Genomic DNA, 20,907 nt, shown 5'->3' with positions numbered 1-20,907 from the left:
ACACTAAGGGGCAATTTATCATGGCCAATCTAGCTAACCTGCACATCTTTGGACACTAAGGGACAGTTTAGCTTGGCTAATTCACCTAACCCGCACATCTTTGGACACTAAGGGACAATTTAGTATGGCCAATCTAGCTAACCTGCACACCTTTGGACACTAAGGGACAATTTAGCATGGCCAATCCACCTAACCTGCACATCTTTGGACACGAAGGGACAATTTAGCATGGCCAATCCACCTAACCTGCACATCTTTGGACTGCGGGAGGAACTGGAGCGTCCGGAGGAAACTCACACAGACAGTCATCTAAGGCCAGAATCAAACCTGGGTTCCTGTGAGGCAGCAGTGCTCACCACTGTGCCGCCAGTTAATGTGAAGGGTTACAATTTGCCTCTGCAAAGCCCCTTCCTTCCCTCCCTGGTTCACACAGATGACCTGTCTCCTCTGAATAAGGACTGCAACAGAAATCTTACTGAACAAGTTTGTCGCATGTGTAGTGTAAGTTGTCATTCCCTCACCCAACCCGATTCTAAGTTGCATTTTTATTTTTCTCAATGTAATTAAAATAACTTATCCTTGGCTTATCCAACCATTTTCAATTCCTGACACCCTCTTTACATACCCAGTGTATGCCTTTGATATCAAACCTCTCTTTACCCTGTGCCATTTTACATCAAAGTTCCCAAGGCTGAGATTTCTGGCAAGCAGTGGTACAGAAATGCAGTGAACTGAGCACTAATTGGTCTCTTTCAGCCAAAAAAGTAAAATCTCTTCAGGAGAGAAGGCGATCATAAGGAAAACAAAGCCTGTATTGGAATCACAGAATCCAACAGTGCAGAAGGAAGCCATTCAGCCCATCGAGCCTGCACCGACAACAATCCTATCCCCATAATCCCACATAGTTACCCTACTAGCCCTTCCGATAAGGGATAATTCAGCATGGTCAATCCACCTAACCTGCGCAACTTTGGACATTAAGGGGAAATTTAGCATGGCCAATCCACCTAACCTGCACATCTCTGGGTTGTGGGAGGAAACAGGAGCACCCAGAAGAAACCCACACAGACAAGGGGAGGACTGCAACTCCACACAGACAGTGACTCAAGCTGGGAATCAAACCTGGGTCACTGGCGCTGTGAGGCAGCCGTGCTAACCACTGTGTCCCCATGCCACCCCTTGTGTAACTTTAGAGGGATTAATAGGGGATAAATACATGGGGCTACGTGGATAGGATCTGGGTGTGATGTTCTGTCGAAGAGTTGATGCAAACCCAATGGGCTGAACATTCTCCTTCTGCACTATAGGGATACTATATCAATGTAATTCATTATTTCAATTGTGTTTTGCGGCAAATTGACACCCCCAAATAAAACTTCTTCCTCTCCTGTTTAATGGCTGCTTGGGATTTGATTTCTCCCGATACATGTACTCCAACCCCATGTCCACTCTACTCTGCGGTTCTCTTCGAATAAAACATGGTGGAGACTCGCCAAGAATAGGTTTAACAACCACCTTTCCCCTTTCTTCCCAGACCTTTCAGGCACCTGCATTGAATCCTTTGCATCATCTAGAATGTTCCTGCTTCTCTGGCAAGAACTTAGAGAGTTATTATAGGAGGTGTACAGAAGATTGCGGGTTGACTAATCGAAGTGATTAAAATGTTGAGAGTCGATAGGATAGGGTCAAACTGTAGCCTTTGGTGGTGGAGGCCAGCACAACCTTAAAGTAGAACTAGACCATTTAGAAGTGATTTAGGAAGCACCCCCTCACCTAAAGGATTTGATTTGATTTGATTTGATTTATTATTGTCACATGTATTGGGATACAGTGGGAGCCTTGTTTCTTGTGCGCTATACAGAGAAAAGGTATCGTTCCTAATGTGCATAGAGAAGGAGAAAAGGAGCGGGTACAGAATGTAACGCTACAGTCATAGCTAGGCTGTAGAGAAAGAACAACTTTGTATAAGATAGGACCATTCAAAAGCCTGATGGCAGCAGGGAAGAAGCTGTTTTTGAGTCGGTTGGTAAGTGTTCTCAAACTTGTATCTTTCCCCGATGGAAGAAGATGGAAGAGTTTATGTCCAGGGTGTCCTAAATTATGGTGGCTGCTTTGCCAAGGTAACGAAAAGTGTCATCAGAGTCAATGGACGGGTTTGAGTGATGGACTGGGCTAAGTTCACGACCCTTTGTAGTTTCTTGTGCTCTTGGCCAGAGCAGTAGCCATACCAAGCTGCAATACAACCAGAAAGGATGCTTTCGATGGTGCATCTGAGAGTCATAGTGGACATGTCAAGTTTCTTTAGCCTCCTGAGAAAGTAGGAAGCGCTGATGGGCTTTCTTAACTGTAGCGCGCCGTGGAAGGACCAGAACGCGGAGGGGGTTAGTGGGGAAATCTGGAATTTTCTCCTTTATAAGACTATTGAGGATGGGGGTGAATTGGAAATTGCAGCACTGGGATTGATAGATGTTTGCTGGGGTAGGCTAAACAAGAGATCGGGAACAAAGTGGGTAAAATGGGATTAAGTGCAGGCTGGCTATCAGCTAACAGAAATGGTGGAATAGCTCTGAATGATCTACTGTTCAAAAGCTATAAATGAACTGAGAATTTGCTTAACTCCCCTGCTGTTTCAGGTTACTCTGACATTGTTCCTGTGCCCTCAGCTCTCACCCTGCAGGTCTTGTACAGGCTGTGGTAAATCTATGGAAAATTCACCTCATTAGTTAGAAGTGACAGCCTGAAAGGTTCTTACTGCTGAGCATTTCCTGTTGTTACTGCTGGATCTGCTCCAAGAACAAATAACCTTAAAATTAGAGCGAGGTTGTTCCGGAGATGGGCTGTGTTAGCTCAGCTGGCTAGATGGCCAGCACGTGGCTCGGCAGTGCAGGATTTGTTCCCTGGTCAGCTGAGGTGGACTGCAGCGGGGTGGGGTGGAGCCCCCTCAGACTGCCCCATCATAGACTCCCTACAGTGCAGAAGGAGGCCATTCGGCCCATCGGGTCTGCACTGATTCTACTCACATCCACTCGCCACCTGTAACCCTGTGCATTTACCATGGCTACTCCACCTAATCTACACATCTTTGGATTGTGGAAGGAAACCGGAGCACCCGGAGGAAACCCACGTAGATGCGGGGAGAACATGCAAACTCCACACAGACAGCTAAATGTCATAGTTAATGTCTACATCAATATTTGTGCTGTGCTGTGTTTTATCACACAAGACCTGAACCTCACTGCTAGATTGAAAGGGAAAGGGCAGTGCGAGTGGTAAAAAACAAGGGGTCAGCATTCATAGAATCATCATATCCCTAAAGTGCAGATGGAGGCAGTTCTGCCCATCAAGTCTGCACTGACACTCTTGACAGAGTGTCTTACCCAGGTTCTCTGCCCTGCCCTATCCTTGTACATTCATCATGGCTAACTTACACGTGTTGGGACACCATGGGGAAATCTAACATGACCAATCCACCTAATCTGCACATCTTTGGATGGCGGGAGGAAACTGGAGCATCTGGAGGAAACCCACGCAGACACGGGGAGAACATGCAGACTCTGCACAGACAGTGACCCAAGCCGGGAATCGAACCCGGCCCCCTGGTGTTGTGAGGCAGCAGTGCTAACCGCCGTGACATTGTGCTGCTGATATTGTTTCTTAGCTCTAACCAAATAGATTTTGCCCTTGAGCTCTGTAGGATATTCTCTCCCTATAGTACTGTTATATTATCCTCAATCCATACTGCCACCCCTCCTCCTTTCTTTCCTTCATTATCTCTCTTGAACCACTTGCATCCAGGAATATTTAGCATCCAATTAGCAGTGCTAACCACTGTGCCACCATGCCGCTCCATAGTAAAATGACAGCGCGACCAATGGTTCATTGACCCTTCAATAATTGAGGAAGCTACATAAAGATGAAGGTTATTCAATGATGTGAAGGGCACTTCTTCACACAAAAGGCATTGGAAATCTGACCCCCTTCCCAAGGCAGTGTTGAGGCTAGAGGAGGCCAACTGAAAATTTTCCAACCAAGATTAAATACAATTGAGAACCCGACTGAATACAGAAGGTTCAGAGGGGAGGCAGAAAAGCAAATAAAAGAGGCAAAGAGGGGGTATGAAAAGAGACTGGCAGCTAACATCAGGGTGTTACGGGGGCACAGTGGTTAGCACTGCTGCCTCACAGCACAAGGGACCCGAGTTCAATTCCAGCTTCGAGTGATTCTCTGTGTGGAGTCTGCACATTCTCCTCGTTTCTGCGTGGGTTTCCACTGGGTGGTCCGGTTTCCTCCCACAGTCCAAAGAAGGTTAGAGTGATTGGCCATGCTAAATGGCCCCTTGGTGTCCCATGATGTGTAGGGTAGAGGGATTAGCAGGGTAAATACGTGAGGATAGGGGATGGGTGGGATTGTGGTTGGTGCAGGCTTGATGGGCTGAATGGCCTTCTTCTACACTGTAGGGAGCCTGTGGACATAAAAGGCAAGCCACCAATGTACTGTCGGCATTTAAATGATAAAAAGGTGGTAAAAGGAGGTGTGGGGTTCCGTTGGGAATAAAAAGTAGGTTACGCATAGAGGGACAGGGCATGGCTGAGGCAATAAATGTATTTATTGCATCTGTCTTTACCAAGGAAGATCAGCTATAGATCAGCCGTGATACTATTAAATGGCAAGATAATCTTGAGGGGCCGAATGGCCTACCCCTGATCCTATTTTTTATGGTCTTATGTTCTTAAGATGTTACTCAGGTCATGGTGAAAGAAGAGGCTATTCAGCCACTCACAATATCATCATTACGTTCAGCTTGTACCATACACCGGGTATATCACATTCAGAGTATTGTAAATAGCTCTGATCTCTGTATTTGTAAAAGGCATTGCAGGCGTTGCAAAATATTTGTGAGGATGACGCCGAAACTGAGATGGTGTAACTATCAGGGAATACTGAACAGGCTGAGGCTTGTTTATCTAGAAAAGAGAGGACAGATAGAGACTACTGAAAAATTTCAATGCAAAGATGTTTCCATTTGTGTGGAAATCCTAACATAAACATCACAAAGGCTTCATAGAATCCCTACAGTGCAGAAGGGGGCCATTTGGCCCATCGAGTCTGCACTGACTCTCTGACAGAACATCCCACCCAGGCCCACCTAAGCCATATCCCCGCAACCCGTGCATTTACCCCTGCTAATCCCCCTGACTTACACTAAGAGGCAATTTAACATGGCCAGTCAACCTAACTCACGCACACTGTGGGAGGAAACTGGAACACCCAGAGGAAACCCATGCAGACACGGGGAGAATGTGCAGACTCCACACAGAGAACGACCCAAGGCTGGAATTGAACCCAGGTCCCTGGCGCTGTGAGGCAGCAGTGCTAACCACTAACGACTAAACAATTGAGGAGGAGATTTTTTTACACAGGGAATGGCAAGAACATGGATCTAGTTTCTACCTGGAGTAATTGCAATGAATAGCGTAGAAGTGTCTAACGATAGGCTAGATAAAAATGGGATGGCGGGGATTTGGGGATGGCACGGTGAGGGGAGAAAGAATGAGGACATACTGATAGGGTGAGATAGAATCATAGAATCCTACAGTGCAGAAGGAAGCCATTCAGCCCATTGAGTCTGCACCAAACTCAATCCCCCCAGGCCCTATCCCCATAACCCCATGAATTTACCCTAGCTAGTCCCCCTAGTGCTAAGGGGCAATTTAGCGTGGCTAATTCATCTAACCCGCACATTTTTGGAGTGTGGGAGGAAACCAGAGCATCTGAAGAAATCCACGCAGATATCGGAAAAATGTGCAAACTCCACACAGATAGTGGCCCAAGCTGGGAATTGAACCCAAGTCCCCGGCGCTGTGAGGCAGCAGTGCTAACCAGTGTGCTGCCATGCTGCCCAGTTGGGAGTAGGTTTGTGTTGAGGATAAACACTGGCATTAACTAGTTTATTTATTTATTAGTGGCACAAGTAGGCTTACATTAGCACTGCAGTGATGTTACTGTGAAAATCCCTTAGTCACCACACTCCGGTGCCTGTTCAGGTACACTGAGGGAGAATTTAGTATGGCCAATGCACCGAACCAGCGTGTGCTTGGACAGTGGGAAGAAACCGGAGCACCCGGAGGAAACCCACGCAGACACAGGGAGAATGTGCAAACTCTACACAGACAGTGACCCAAGCCGGGAATTGAACCTGGGTCCCTGGAGCTGTGAGGCAGCAGTGCTAACCACTGTGCCAGCCCATAACTGGATATTAAGGATATTAAAAGATGGAGAGGAGGCAAGAAATTGAGATTAAAGAAGTGGAGTTGCCAAAGCCAACAAAATAATTGAACATGGTTGATGAATCAACTTCTGTCCTGACATAAGATCGACTGTTGCAATGTTTCCATCAGCAGAACAGTGGATTGGGTAGAGTATCTCCAAGTATTGTTGCCTTAGCATCTGCTACGTCTATGGAGTTTCTGCCAATCTTCTGCCAGCGTTGCAACTGGAGATTGGGCGAGCCTGGGCTGAAATTCCTACCCTGTTATTCCCCTCCCTATAGAACACTTCCAGAGTTCAACTCTTGCACAAAATGTCAAGTGAACTTGGCAGAGTGTCTGCTTTAATAATTCAGTCCCACTGATTTAATAAACAACATCAACACCTTTCTCACTTTATTTAGAAGGCACCATTTTCACATTATGCAATATGATTTGTTATAAAATGTTCCTGCACCAGCTGAAAGTGAAGGAAATACTGAGAGGAATCTGACTGCAATGAAGTTACTGTGAAAATCCCCCAGTCGCCACACTCTGGCGCCTGTTTGGCTACACCAAGGGAGAATTTAGCACGGCCAATGCAGCTAACCAGCATGTCTTTCTGACGGTGCGAGGAAACTGGAGCACCCGGAGGAAACCCACACAGACATGGGGAGGATGTGCAGACTCCACACAGTCACCCAAGCCGGGATTGAACGCAGGTCCCTGGTGCTGTGAGGCAACAGTGCTAACCACTGTGCCACCGTGCTGCCCATTAAACTTTTAAAAGAAGTAGGCTGTGTGGAGGCTCATGTAGGGGTTAGTCTTGTTGGGCTAAATGCTGTAAAATTCTGCATGTCTAATTCTAAATTGAGCTCAAAGTGGGGGCCATCTGTAGTTCAAAAGAAATGTTAAGATGAGGTTATTTTATTGGAAGTGCACGCTGTAAGTGAGACAATCCCTTCATCAAATGTTCAAATAGAGTAACAGCATCTAAAGGAAAGGTGAGCCTTCTCTTAAAATGACACCCTCATCTGAGTGTGTGCCAATGATACGAATCATTCTGGGTCCTGGTTACAAACCTCCCAGTTAAAAATCAAACCAGAAGATACTGGGTAAATCCAACAGATCTGGCAGCATGTGTGAAGAGAAACAGAGTTAGCAATCTGGTTCTAAATGATTCTTCCACACAAAAGGATGTGCAAAGATGTGCAAGTTAAGTGGATTGGCCATGCTAAATTACCCCTTTGTGTCCAGAGATCAGGGCTGGCATGGTGGTACAGTGGTTAGCAGTGCTGCCTCTCCGCGCCCGGGTTCGATTCCAGGCTTTGATCATTGTCCATGCGGAGCCTGCATGTTCTCTCCATGTCTGCATGTGTTTCCTCTGAGTTCTCTGGTTTCCTCCCATACTCCCAAGACATGCTGGTTAGGTGCATTAGCCGTGCTAAGTTCTCCCTCGGTGTACCCGAACAGGCACTGGAGTGTGGTGATTAGGGGATTTTCACAGTAACTTCATTGCAGTGTTAATGTAAGTCTACTTGTGACTAATAAATAAACTTTAAAAACTTTTATGTAGGAATTAGGAGCGGAAGTAGGCAAATTCAGCCCTTCAAGCCTTCTCCATCATTCAATCAGATCATGGCTGATCTCTCCCTGGTCTCAAATCCACCTCCCAACTTGTTCCCCATATCCCCTTATCCCTTACTTTATTAAAATCTATCTATCTCCTCCTTGAAACTATTAAGGGATTCACAGCATAAATATGTGGGGTGACAGTGATTGGGCTTGGGTGGGATGCTCGGTTGGAGATTTGGTACAGACTCAATGGGCCGAATGGCCTCCTTGTGCACTGCAGGGATTTTATGGTTCTATCCAAAGTGTTGGCCTGAACCTTCGGGCCATTGGTATCGGTGGGATATTCCGTTCCCGCTGACGGCAAACCCCTGTTGCAGATTTGCCCGTGGAGAGGGATGCATTCAACAGGAAACCCCTTTGACAACAGCAGGAACCAGAAGATCCCACCGTTGGCCAAAGGTGGACACCCTCCACCGTCACCAAACTCATGGCAAATTGGGGAGGAATCCTGCCCGGTAACCCTGTTTCTCTTCACAGGTGCTGCCAAATCTCCATCCAGCATTTTCTGTCCTTGTTTGAGATTTTGCGGTATTTTTTGTTTTATTTTGGCTGATAAATTGGCTGTTTGGTGGTGGCTGCCCCACATCTGCTCATTCTTCCAGTCCAGCGCCACAGGAAGCAAAATTATTTTTCAAAATTATTCAAGAGCCTTCTTTTAAAACGGTTGACGGAGTTGAGGAGTCGAGACGTCTTGCCCTCCAGACAGACCTGACCATTTCCATTTTTCCGAGACAGTCTCACGTCTATTATTACTTAATTACATAATGGAGCCATTGAGTTCAACATTGTGCATCATTAATTCCTGCTTCACTTCTGAATTTCTTTTGGCAGTTGACATTTGAATGGCGAATTGCAACTTGCAAAATGGATTCTCAGGACGGAATATCTCATTGGGCACGATGCACAAAAAGATTCTCATTAAGACAAACCATTAAACCCTGGCTCAGGACGAGGCCAATCCCTGATGTAATTTGCATTCTGAAGACCTGCCTCAGACTGCTTCAGAGCTAGAGGCTGTTCTTTGTATTATGGTGAATAAATTGGTACCCATTACAATTCGTATTTGCCCAGTGCACTCCACTATAGATACCTCAATTCTCAGGTAAAGACATTTCTTGACAATTGTACAGGGCATTGGTGAAGCCACAATTTGAGTTTTTTTTATATACTCATTCGTGGGACACAGACGTCGCTGACCATACAGCATTTATTGGCCATCCCTAATTGCCTGAAGGCAGTTGAGAGTGAACCACATTGCTGTGGCTCTAGAGTCACATGTAGGCCAGACTGGGTAAGGACGGCAGATTTCCTTCCCTGAAGAACCAGATGGGGTTTTCTGACAATGGTTTCGTGGTCATCAGTAGATTCTTAACTCCACATATTTTTTATTGAATTCAAATTGCGTCGTCTGCCGTAGCGGGATTTGAACCTGGGTACCCAGAACGTTAGCTGAGTTTCTCGATTAATAATCTAGTGATAATACCACTAGGCCAGAGTCTAGTACACTACTAGTGTATAAAGAAAGAATGTATTTACCCTAAAGGAAATACAATGAAGGTTCAGTAGATTGGTTTCTGAAATGAGGGGATTGGCCTTTGCTCGGCAATTGCTGAGATTAGGTGTTTTGAAGAAAAATGAATGGCCATAGTGTCCCTACAGTGCAGAAGGAGGCCATTCGGCCCATTGACCCTGCACTGTTAACAATCCCACCCAGGCCCTACCCCCATAACCCCACATATTTATTTCACTGATCCCCCTAACACTAAGGGACAATGCAGCATGGCCAATCAACCTAACCCAAACATCTTTGGACCGTAGGAGGAAACTGGAGCACCTGAAGGAAACCCACACAGACATGGGGAGAATGTACAAATTCCACACGGACAGTGACCCGAGGCCAGAATTGAACCCAGGTCCCTGGAGCTGTGAGGCTGCAGTGCCAACCACTGTGCCATCGTGCTGCCCCAAAATCGTAGAAACCCTACAGTGCAGGGGAGGCCATTTGGCCCACTGAGCCTGCACTGACAACAATCCCAGCCAGGCCCTATCCCCATAATGGTGATCTAATTGAATAAAATCTTCTAGTGGCTTGACAGGATAGATGCTTAACAGATGCTTGCCCTGTCTGGGGAATCTGGAAGGGGTGGCAATGGTGGCGCAGTGGTTAGCACTGCTGTCTCACAGCGCCAGGAACCTGGGTTCAATTCCGGCCTTGGGTCACTATCTGTATGGAGTCTGCATGTTCTCCCTGTGTCTGTGTAGGTTTCCTCCGGGTGCTCTGGTTTCTTCCCACATTCAAAAAGACATAATGGTTAGACGTATTGGCCATGCTAAATTCTCCCCCAGTGTGTCTGAACAGGTGCCGGAGTGTGGTGACTAGAGGATTTTCATAGTAACTTCATTGCAGTGTTAATGTAAACCTACTTGTGACACTAAACAGTAAACTTCTTGTTGCCTTGATGTCAAGGGCTGTTAGAGGAGTTCCAGGATTTGACTCACCGACATTGAAGGAATGACAGTATAGCTCAAATGATGTGTGACTTGGAGTTATCTACAGCTCTAGTTCTTATGGTTTGGAGGGTGCTGTGGATGGAGGCTTGGTGAGCTGTTGCTGTGCATCTTGTAGATGGCACACCCATGTGTGCCAGATGGAGGTGTGAATGATAAGACGGTGTGTGGGCTGCTGATTAGTAGGTTGCTTTGTCCTGGATGATGTTGAGCTTCTTGGGTGTTGTCGGAGCTGATTTCATAAGAACATAAGAACATAAGAAATAGGAGCAGGAGTAGGCCATCTAGCCCTTCGAGCCTGCCCCGCCATTCAATAAGATCATGGCTGATCTGTCGTGGCTCAGTTCCACATTCCCGCCCTCTCCCCATAACCCTTAATCCCCTCTCTTATCAAGAACCCATCAACCCGCGTCTTAAAAATATTTAGCGAGGCAGCCTCCACCACTTCAACGGGCAGAGAATTCCAGAGATTCACCACCCTTTGAGTGAAGAAGTTCCTCCTCAACTCCGTTCTAAACCACCTCCCCTTTATCTTGAGGCTGTGCCCCCTAGTCCTACTGTCTTTTTTGAGCGGGAAGAGTCTCTCCACCTCTATCCTATCCATCCCATTCATCATCTTATACGTCTCAATGAGATTTCCCCTCATTCTTCTAAACTCTAACGAGTACAAGCCTAGTTTATTCAGCCTCTCCTCATAGCTCAATCCCCTCAACTCCGGTATCAGCCTAGTAAACCTCCTCTGCACTCCCTCCAGGGCCAAAATATCCTTGCGCAGGTGCGGCGCCCAAAACTGCACACAGTACTCCAGCTGCGGCCTCACCAATGCCCTATACAGCTGCAGCAAGACCTCCCTACTTTTATATTCAATCCCCCTCGCTATGAAGGCCAGCATCCCATTCGCCTTCCTGACCACCTGCTGCACCTGCAAGCTGGGTTTTTGCGACTCATGCACAAGGACCCCGAGGTCCCTCTGCACCGTCGCCTGCTGCAGGAAAGCAGAGAACATTTCATCACACTCCTGATATGTGCCTTGTACATCATGGACAGGCTTTGGGGCAGTCAGAAGATGAGTTACTTGCCTTTGAATTCTCAGCACCTGACCTGGCTGGTTCTGATCTATGCCAAATCCCAGGACAGTGAGTGTGGGGTGAATTCAGTGATGGCAATGCCAAAGAGCTGGAAAGGAAGGAAGCTTGCCTCTCCCTCGTTGAAGGTGGTGATGATCTATACTTGTGTGATGTGATTGTTAATTGCAGTTCTTAGCCCTATACAAGTGTTCCAGAACCGCAGCTTAAAATTATCCACATATTGCTGTAGCAGGCACAGACTTGCATCTAACAAGTGGATAGAACACTGTGCAATCATCAGCAAACACCCCATCACTAACCTTGCGCTGTATTTTATCTAATCCCATCAATCGTGTTTTGATTTGATTTGACTTGATTTATTATTGTCACATGTATTGGTATACAGTGAAAAGTATTGTTTCTTGCACACTTTACAAAGCATACCATTCATAGAGAAAGAAACGAGAGAGTACAGAATGTAGTGTTACAGTCATAGCTAGCGTGTAGGGAAAGATCAACTCAATACAAGGTAGGCCAAACATCTGTGGAGAAAATGTTCTTGAGTTGGTTGGTACATGACCTCAGACTTTAATATCTTTTTCCAGAAGGAGGAAGGTGGAAGAGAGAATGTCCGGGGTGTGTGGGGTCATTAATTATACTGGCTGTTTTGTCAAGGCAGTGAGAAGTGTAGACAGTCAATGAATGAGAGGTTGGTTTGCATGATGAAATGGGTTACATTCACAACCTTTTGTAGTTCCTTGTGGTCTTGGTCAGGGCAGAAGCCATACCAATCTGTGATACAACCAGAAAGAATGCTTTCTATAGTGCATCTGTAAAAGTTGATGAGAGCCAAAGCTGACAGGCCAAATTTCCTTAGTGTTCTGAGAAAGTAGAGGCATTGGTGGGCTTTCTTAGCTATAGTGTTGGCATGAGTGAACCAAGGACAGGTTGTTGATGATCCAGACACCTAAAAACATGAAGCTTTTGACAATTTCTACTTCATCCCAATGACATGGACAGTTCTCCACTACGCTTCCTGAAGTCAATGACAATCTCCTTCGTTTTGCTGACATTGAGGGAGAGATTATTGTCACTGCACCAGTTCACCAGATTCTCTATCTCATTCCTGTACTCCACATTATCATTGCTTGAGATCCGGCCCATTACGGTGGTGTGATCAGCAAACTTGAAAATCGAGTTGGAGAGGAATTTGGCCACACGGTCAAAGGTGCATAAGAAGTACAGTAAGAGGACACAGCCTTGCAGAGCACCGGTGTTGAGGATGATCGTGGAGGAGGTGTTCTTGCCTATCCTTACTGACTACAGTCTGTGGGTTAGGAAGTCTAGGATCCAATTGTAGAGGGCGAAGCCGAGCCCCAGGTCATGAAGTTTGGAGATAGGCCTCGTAGGGGAGGGGAGGTTAGCCCTGTGACAAAACCTGCAGCCCATTCATCATATTCAAATAAACTATCAAGGGTTAATTAGGTTTGTTATCCATCAAGCCAATTGACCCTGATAACATGCACTATCCTTGAGGAACCCCTGCAGCAGTGTCCTGAGACCCTAATGAAGGGTCATCCAGACTCGAAGCATTGGCTCTATTCTCTCCGTAAGAAGTCTGACAACACCAGGTTAAAGTCCAACCAATTTATTTGATAGTAATCCCACAAGCTATCGAGGTTTGCCCCTTCGTCAGGTGAATGGAGAGTTCTGGCCTCAGACAGAGCATATAACAGCACAGACACTTTACAGATTACTGATTAGAATGCGAGTCTTTACAACTAACCTGCTGTTCAAGTCTTAAAGATGCCGACAATGTGAGTGGAAGGAGCATTAGGCACAGGTTAAAGAGATGTGTATTGTCTCCAGACGGTACAGTAAGTGAGGTTTTGCAAACCCAGGCAAGTCATGGGGGTTACAGACAGTGCGACATGAACCCAAGATCCCAGTTGAGACCGTCCTCATGTGTGCAGAACTTGGCTATCAGTCTCTGCTCAGTGACTCTGCGCTGTCGTGTGTCGTGAAGGCCACCTTGGAGAACGCTTACCCGAAAGTCAGAGGCCGACTGCCTGTGACCGCTGAAGTGTTCGCCAACAGGAAGGGAACAGTCAGTCGTCAACTGACGAAGGGGCAAACCTCGATAGCTTGTGAGTTTACTATCAAATAAATTGGTTGGACTTTAACCTGGTGCTGTGAGACTTCTTACTGTGTTTACCCCAGTCCAACGCCAGCATCTCCACATCTATTCTCTCTCCACAGCTGCTGTCAGACCTAGAACCAAGAACAAAGAACAAAATCAGCCCGGGAAACAGGCCCTCCGGCCCAACGAGCCCACGCCGCCATCTCAACACCACCAGTCCCCCTCTCCACCCACAACCCCTGTCTAATGTTTTATGGCCATCCAGATTGAGGGAATCTGATTTAGGGACAATTTATTCCTGCCAATCAGCCTGACAGCACATCTTTGGGGTGTGGGAGGAAACCGGAGCATTTCTGGGTTGTGCTGAGAATTTCCAGCGTTTTCAGTTTACTGTTGTCCTGAGGCTGAGATGGTTGGCCTCCAACAAGCACAATCATCTTCCTTTGCGCTGGCTACGACCCCAGATGGTGGAGAGTCATTCCCCACGCCCCCCCACCGATTCCCATTGACTCCAGTTTTACTCAGGCCCCTTACGTTTGGTCAAATGCAGTCTTAATGTCAAGGGCAGACGCTCTCACCTCCGCTCTGGGATAATCAATCCTTTATCTTAAAGAGAAAAGCTGGATAAAATTGGTTCAAAGTGAAACCTTATCAAATAAAATCTTTAATAATGTCCCCTGCCCCAAACCACTGCCTTGCTGCAGATTGGCAGCTGAGGCAGATAAGAGGGAGAATTGAATCAGGTGAAAGTCTAAACAGTTTCCACTTGATTGACTGTTTTGTGAGAGGCATAGACAATGACAGCTGTTCCATTGCAGATAACCTCAGCGCTGCTTCATCCCAATCAGGATATTGTTTCTCCATCCGTGGAAATTAGTGGAGCTAATGTGATCGGAAAATTTGCCCCATCGCGGGAAGTCAGTGCTGACCAATGATCCCACCCCTCAGGTTTGAGTTATTTACAAACCACCACATCGGGGCAGCACGGTGGCACAGGGGTCAGCACTGCTGCCTCACAGCCCCAGGGTCCCAGGTTCAGTTCCGGCGTCGGGTTACTGTCTGTGCTGAGTTTCCCCACGTCTGCGTGGGTTTCCTCTGGGTGCTCCGGTTTCCTCTCACAGTCCAATGATGTGTGGATTAGGTTGATTGGTCATGCTGGGGGTGTCCGCATGTACAGGTGCTCACTGGGAGGGGTCAGCAGACTCAAATATAGAAAACCTGGGGCAAAATTTTCACCTACCACAAGAATCGTGGTGGGCTGGGCTGGACCATGCAAAGGTCCGTTGACCTCGGGGGCAGGATTTTCCAGTCTTGGGGCAAGTGCGACCGGAAAATCCCACTCCTGATGTTGATGGGGGTACAGAGATTCACACAAGTGATTTGATTTGATTCATTGGTGTCACATATATTAATGTACAATGAAATATATTGTTTTTTGTGGGCTATAAAGACAAAACACACCGTTCATAGAGTAGGAAAGAATGGGGGGAGACAATGGTGATGGGCGTGGGATTTTCTGGGAGGAAGTGTACGTGTACATTGATTTGAACATTATCGAAGGAGTAAGGAGCGGGTTGAAGGGTTATGATGAGGCATGGCGAACGATATGCCAGGGGATCTGTCAGTGGATATGGGGAAATAGTGTGTGGGTGACTTTGGGGGGAAGAGACTCAATGCTGGAGATCATGGAGAATGTGACTCACACTGTTCCAAACTAAACAGAGCCTCGAGGTGGAGATCCCCAGATGCTGGATGGGAGCTGGGTTAGTGAGTGGGGCGGAGATTCAGGTCATTTCTATCGAACCATTCAAGGGGGACCCCAGCAGTATTGACAGTGTTTGGAACACGGGTTACATGATGGAGAGTGGCTCAGTGTGTACAGGAGAGTGTTTGCTCTTGGCTCACAATGACCCTGGCACATACCACTGACTCTACAAGTCTATGAAGACAGAGAGGGGGTGTGTAGAGAGCATTCAATAAGCCTTAAGAACCTGAAACAAGACAGGAAACAACATTGAAGTGAAAGTGATTATATGATATATTTATACAAGTTCGCTATTTGTGTTAATTAATTGTTTCCTCGCACAATCAGCTGTGATTAATTAATTTCTTGACTTTCCTTGACCTGCTCCTTCTTCAGGGCGCACACCCAATATCCACAGCAGGGAGGGAGGCAGTCTGTTGGGCCTGTTGCCTTGGGCCACTTTTGGTAGCCATCCCCTGGAGAGCCAAGGCTTGGAGGGCCCTGGCTCCCTTTGGTTGTCCTCCTGTGGGCCACCTCTTCCCTCGGTGGCTTCAGGGGATGAGAGTTGAAGGGGTCACAGGCAGAGGGCTGGACAACCTCAGATTCCTGAGTGGAGGTCCCAGGGAGAGTCCAGCTGCTGCTCCCCCTCCCTTTGGGTGTCTGAAGGTCCTGGCCTGTCCCCTTGAGGGGAAGGAGTATCTAGAGGGAGGTCACAGTGCCTCATCCCCCTCCCGCATGCCAACTACAGAGATTTTTATTGAATGCAAGGTTCACCATCCACCATGGTGGGATTTGAACTAGGATCCCCAGATCTTGCCTGGAGTCTCTGGATTACTAATCCACTGACAATACCACTAGGCCACTGCCTCCCCAACAGGGCTACCACATGGCTTTCTGGCATTGGATATTGGACCAGTGTTGGACAGTCAGGGCATTGAAAGCATCAACAACGTGTGTCCATGCAGTTAGCTTCCCTGCTCAGCTTCCCCCTCCAGTCTGGATAGAGACCACTCCTCCTGTCCTCCACTTGGTCAAGAAGGATATGAAGGGCGGTGTCGCTGAACTTAGATGCTGCACCTCCCCTCTTCCCTCCCTGCATCTGTACAGGACTTGACAGGAAATTGGAATTCCTACAGTGCAGAAGGAGGCTTTTTAAAATTCATTTATGGGATGTGGGCTTCGTTGGCTGTGCCAACATTTATTGCCCAACTCTAACTGCCCTCAATTTCAGGGGGCATTTGAGAGTCAACCACATTGCTGGGGATCTGGAGTCACATATAGGCCAGACTGGGTAAGGACGGCAGATTTCCTTTCCTAAAGGACATTAGTGAACCAGATGGGTTTTTACGACAATCGACAATGATTTCATGGTCACCATTAGACTTGATGCGGAGATGCCGGCGTTGGACTTGGGTGGGCCCACTAAGAAGTAACTCACCTGATGAAGGAGCAGCGCTCCGAAAGTTTGTGATTCCAAATAAACCTGTTGGACTTTAACCTGATTTTGTGAGACTTCATACTAGGGTTAAATGGGTCTTTTTCAGGTTAGCAAGCATTGATTAGTGGAGTGCTACAGGGATCAAATAACTACATTTTCAAATTACACCAAGATAGACAGGAAAGCAAGTTGCCAAGAGGATCTAGGGAGTCAGCAAGAGGATATTGACAGGTTAAGTAGGTGAGCAAATATTTTGCAGATGGAGCATAATGTGGGGAAATGTGAACTTGTCCAGGAAGAATAGAAAAGTCAAATATTTAAATGGGGAAGATTGTAGACAGTACACAAAAAATTAGCATGCAGGTGGTTGTAGTGGTATTGTCCCCACTGAACTAGTTCAGAGACCCAGGCTAATGCTCTGAAGACCCAGTTTCAAATCCCACCACGGCAGATGGTGAAACTTGAATTCAATCAAAATCTGGAGTGAAAAGTTGAATGATGATCATGAAACGATTGCCGTAAAAACCCATCTGGTTCACTAATGTCCTTAGGGAAGTAAATCCGCCATCCTTACCTGGTCTGGTCCATATGTGACTCCAGACTCACATCCACATCTCAGTTCGTGGGCAATTAGAGATGGGCAATAAATATTGGCCCAGCCAGTGATGCCTACAATATCCCATGAGTGAATTAAAAAGGTACAGCAAGTGATTGGGAAGGCAAGTGGAACATTGATCTTTATTGTAAGCAGAACGGGTGGGGAAGTTTTAGTGCAGCTGTACAGGGCTTTGGTGAGACCACATCTGGAGTGTTGTATCCAATTTTTAGTCTCCTTACTGTGTAGGACGTCTTAAAGAAGGCTCACTTGTGTCATTCCTGGGATGAGGGGGTTATCTTATAAGGCAATATTAAACACATTGTACCCATGCCCTTTGGAGTTTAGAAGGTGGTCAGTGCTATGAACTAGAACCAGAGGGCACAACCTCAGACCAAAGGGACAATCCTTTAAAACAGAGATGAGGAGGAACTTCTTCAGCCAGAGAGTGGTGAATCTGTGGAACTCTTTGCTGCAGAAGGCTGTGGAGGCCAGTGTTTTTGAGACATAGATTGATTAATAAGGGGATCAGGGTTTATATGGTAAAAGCAGGAGAATGGGGATGAGAAAAATATCAACCATGATTGAACGGTGGAGCAAACTCGATGGACTGAGTGGCCTAATTCTGCTCCTATGTCTGATGGCCTTATGGTCTCATGTTTTGTAAATCAATGCATCACTGCGTAGCAAATCATATGATTATGGGATGGCATCATCAGAGGCAGTTGGGAGATTTTTCCTCTTTCCATTCTGGGCTGTGAACAAGCAACATCCATTTGTACAAAACTCTAGTGTGGCCGCACTTGGAAGATTGTGTACAGTTCTAGTCACCGCATTATAGGAAGGATGTGGAAGTATTGGAAAGGGTGCAGAGGAGATTTACCGGGATGTTGCCTGGTATGGTGGGAAGGTCTTATGAGGAAAGGCTGAGGGACTTGAGGCTGTTCTCGTTAGAGAGATGAAGGTTAAGAGGTGACTTAATAGAGGCATATAAGATGATCAGAGGATTAGATAGGGTGGACAGTGAGAGCCTTTTTCCTTGGATGGAGATGACTAGCATGAGGGGTCATAGCTTTAAATTGAGGAGTGATAAATATAGGACAGATGTCAGAGGTAGGTTCTTTACTCAGAGAGTAGTAAGGGCGTGGAATGCCCGGCCTGCAACAGTAGTGGAATCGCCAAATTTAAGGGCATTTAAATGGTCATTGGATAAACATATGGATGATATTGGAATAGTGTAGGTTAGATGGGCTTTAGATTGGTTTCACAGGTCAGCGCAACATCGAGGGCCAAAGGGTCTGTACTGCGCTGTAATGTTCTATGTTCTGTATTCTGATAAAGGTGCACTAACTGATTAAGGAACCCATTGTGTGGCAACCTTTTAATCCTATTACCTTTGCTGTTAAAGTTGGCTGTCCACTTTATACAACAATTACCTTATTGAAGCATAAGATCCTGAGGCCACTTGATGAGGTGGATAGAGATTGGACTACTTGCTTTAAATTCATAAAATCATAGAATCCCTACAGTGTAGGAGGAGGCCATTCAGCCCATTAAGCCTCAAACAATCCCACCCAGGCCATATCCCTGTAACCCCGACATTAAGGGGTGACTAAGCATGGCCAATCAACCTAACTCACAGATCTTTGGAGCGTGGGAGAAAACCAGAGCACCTAGAGGAAATCCATACAGACGTGGGGAGAACGTGCAGACTCTGGACAGACAATGATCCAAACTGGGTATCGAACCTAGGTCCCTGGCGCTTTGAGGCAGTAGTGCCAATCACTGTTTAAAGTTTTTTAAAGTTTATTTATTAGTGTCACAAGTAGGCTTACATCAACACCGCAATGAAGTTACTGTGAAAATCCCTTAGTCACCACACCCTGATCCCTTCGGATACACTGAGGGAGAATTTAGCATGGTCAATGCACCTAACCAACATGTCTTTCAGACTGTGGGAGGAAACCGGAGCATCTGGAGGAAACCCATGCAGACACGGGGTGAATGTGCAGACTCTGCACAGACAGTGGCCCAAGCCGGTAATCAAACCCAGGTCCCTGGCACTGTGAGGCAGCGGTGCTAGTCAATGTGCCACTGTACCATCCTGTTGATAATCAAGTTTTTAATAAACTGTATGTGTGTTTGTAGACTAAATTTTATTTATTTCTCCACCCTGTTGTTATTTTTAATATCTGTGTTGGTTTAGATATTCTATTGCTGTATAGTTCACTGGAGAATGGCATCACATGCCAGTCTGGTGGCTGCCAGTTCCACACTGCGTCCATTGATGACCCTAGCCTATGCTGGGTATCCACACACCACATTATTCAGTGGGCATTGCTGCCCAGTGATTGGGGGCTGTTCCCCTCCCTTGCCCAGTCTCACCAGTCCACTCAGCTCGCACCAGCCAGCGTCACTAAGGCTTTTGTGATTTAGAACAAGGCCAAGCAATGCACTTCCACAGTGAAGCACTGAGGAGGTAGAAACCTCCTTTAAATAGGCCGGGCCCTCCTTCCTATATCTGCAGTCCAGTATGAACTGACCTTGAACAGCCTGAATACCACGCCGAGATGGTTCATCCAGAATTCAGAGACCTGCAACTGCTTGCCATGAATATGCACAGACCTGGCCATATTTAGAAAATGAGTAAAACTGGGATTGCTTGTTAGAATGTGACCAGTGATAGCATTGAATCTCTAATGTGACCAATGGTAACAAGCTGTAAAGGTCAGCAGACCCAGTAAATCATGTAACCAATGACAGAATGATGTGATGACTTAGTATAAATAAGAACCTGTTGAGAATTGTCAAATTGCTTGGAGTGGCCCAGGGTGAGGCCTCAAATTTGGAGTAATGAAGTTTCTTTATTAAACCTTTTCTTTGATTTGTAAGTTTTCTAATATTTTTATTGTCTACATTGGATCCTTCTGGATCAACATTGCTTCCTTAAAACAGGCTGTCAAGAGCAGATTCAAGAGTGATGTTCAAATTACAATGGATTTTGTTAAAGGACAGAGGGAGAATCAGGTCCCTCCAGTTTGAGTGTTAGTAGCCACAGGGCACAAATGATGGCCAGTGGTGAAATGAATTTTTGTGATGGTCGGAAACATCCTGCCTGGAAGAATGCCGCAAGCAGATTCAATAACAACTTTCAAAAGGGCATTGGATTATTACTGTATTTCCTGGTATATAAAATGAGACCCTTTGCACCAGATAATAAGTCTTCAACTTATCCATGGGTGGTATGGTGGTGGAGTGGTTAACACTGCTGCCTCACAGTGCCCGGACCTGCGTTCAATTCCCGGCTTCCCTGCACCGTCTGTGCAGAGTCTGCATGTTCTCCCCATCTCTGCGTGGTTTCCTTGGAGTACTCTGGTTTCCTCCCTGAAAGACGTGCTGGTTAGGTGCATTGGCCATGCTAAATTCTCCCTCAGTGTACCCAAACAGGTGCTGGAGTGTGGCGACAAGGGGATTTTCACAGTAACTTCATTGCAGTGTTAATGTAAGACTACTTGTGACATTGGTCAATAAAATC

The 20,907-nt window shown here is 46.4% G+C and overlaps 1 protein-coding gene across 1 annotated transcript in view; it reads left to right on the top strand.

Moving 5' to 3' along the window:
• LOC145352292 (transmembrane protein 121) overlaps positions 1 to 20,907 on the top strand; it is a 100,857-nt gene that overhangs the window by 11,721 nt on the left and 68,229 nt on the right. The gene's annotated exons all lie outside the window — the stretch shown is intronic.

Source organism: Carcharhinus amblyrhynchos, chromosome 14 (assembly GCF_965287045.1).
Source record: "Carcharhinus amblyrhynchos chromosome 14, sCarAmb.v2.hapA, whole genome shotgun sequence".
In the NCBI taxonomy this organism is placed as follows: domain Eukaryota; kingdom Metazoa; phylum Chordata; class Chondrichthyes; order Carcharhiniformes; family Carcharhinidae; genus Carcharhinus; species Carcharhinus amblyrhynchos.
This window is presented reverse-complemented; position numbering and strand designations above follow the sequence as displayed.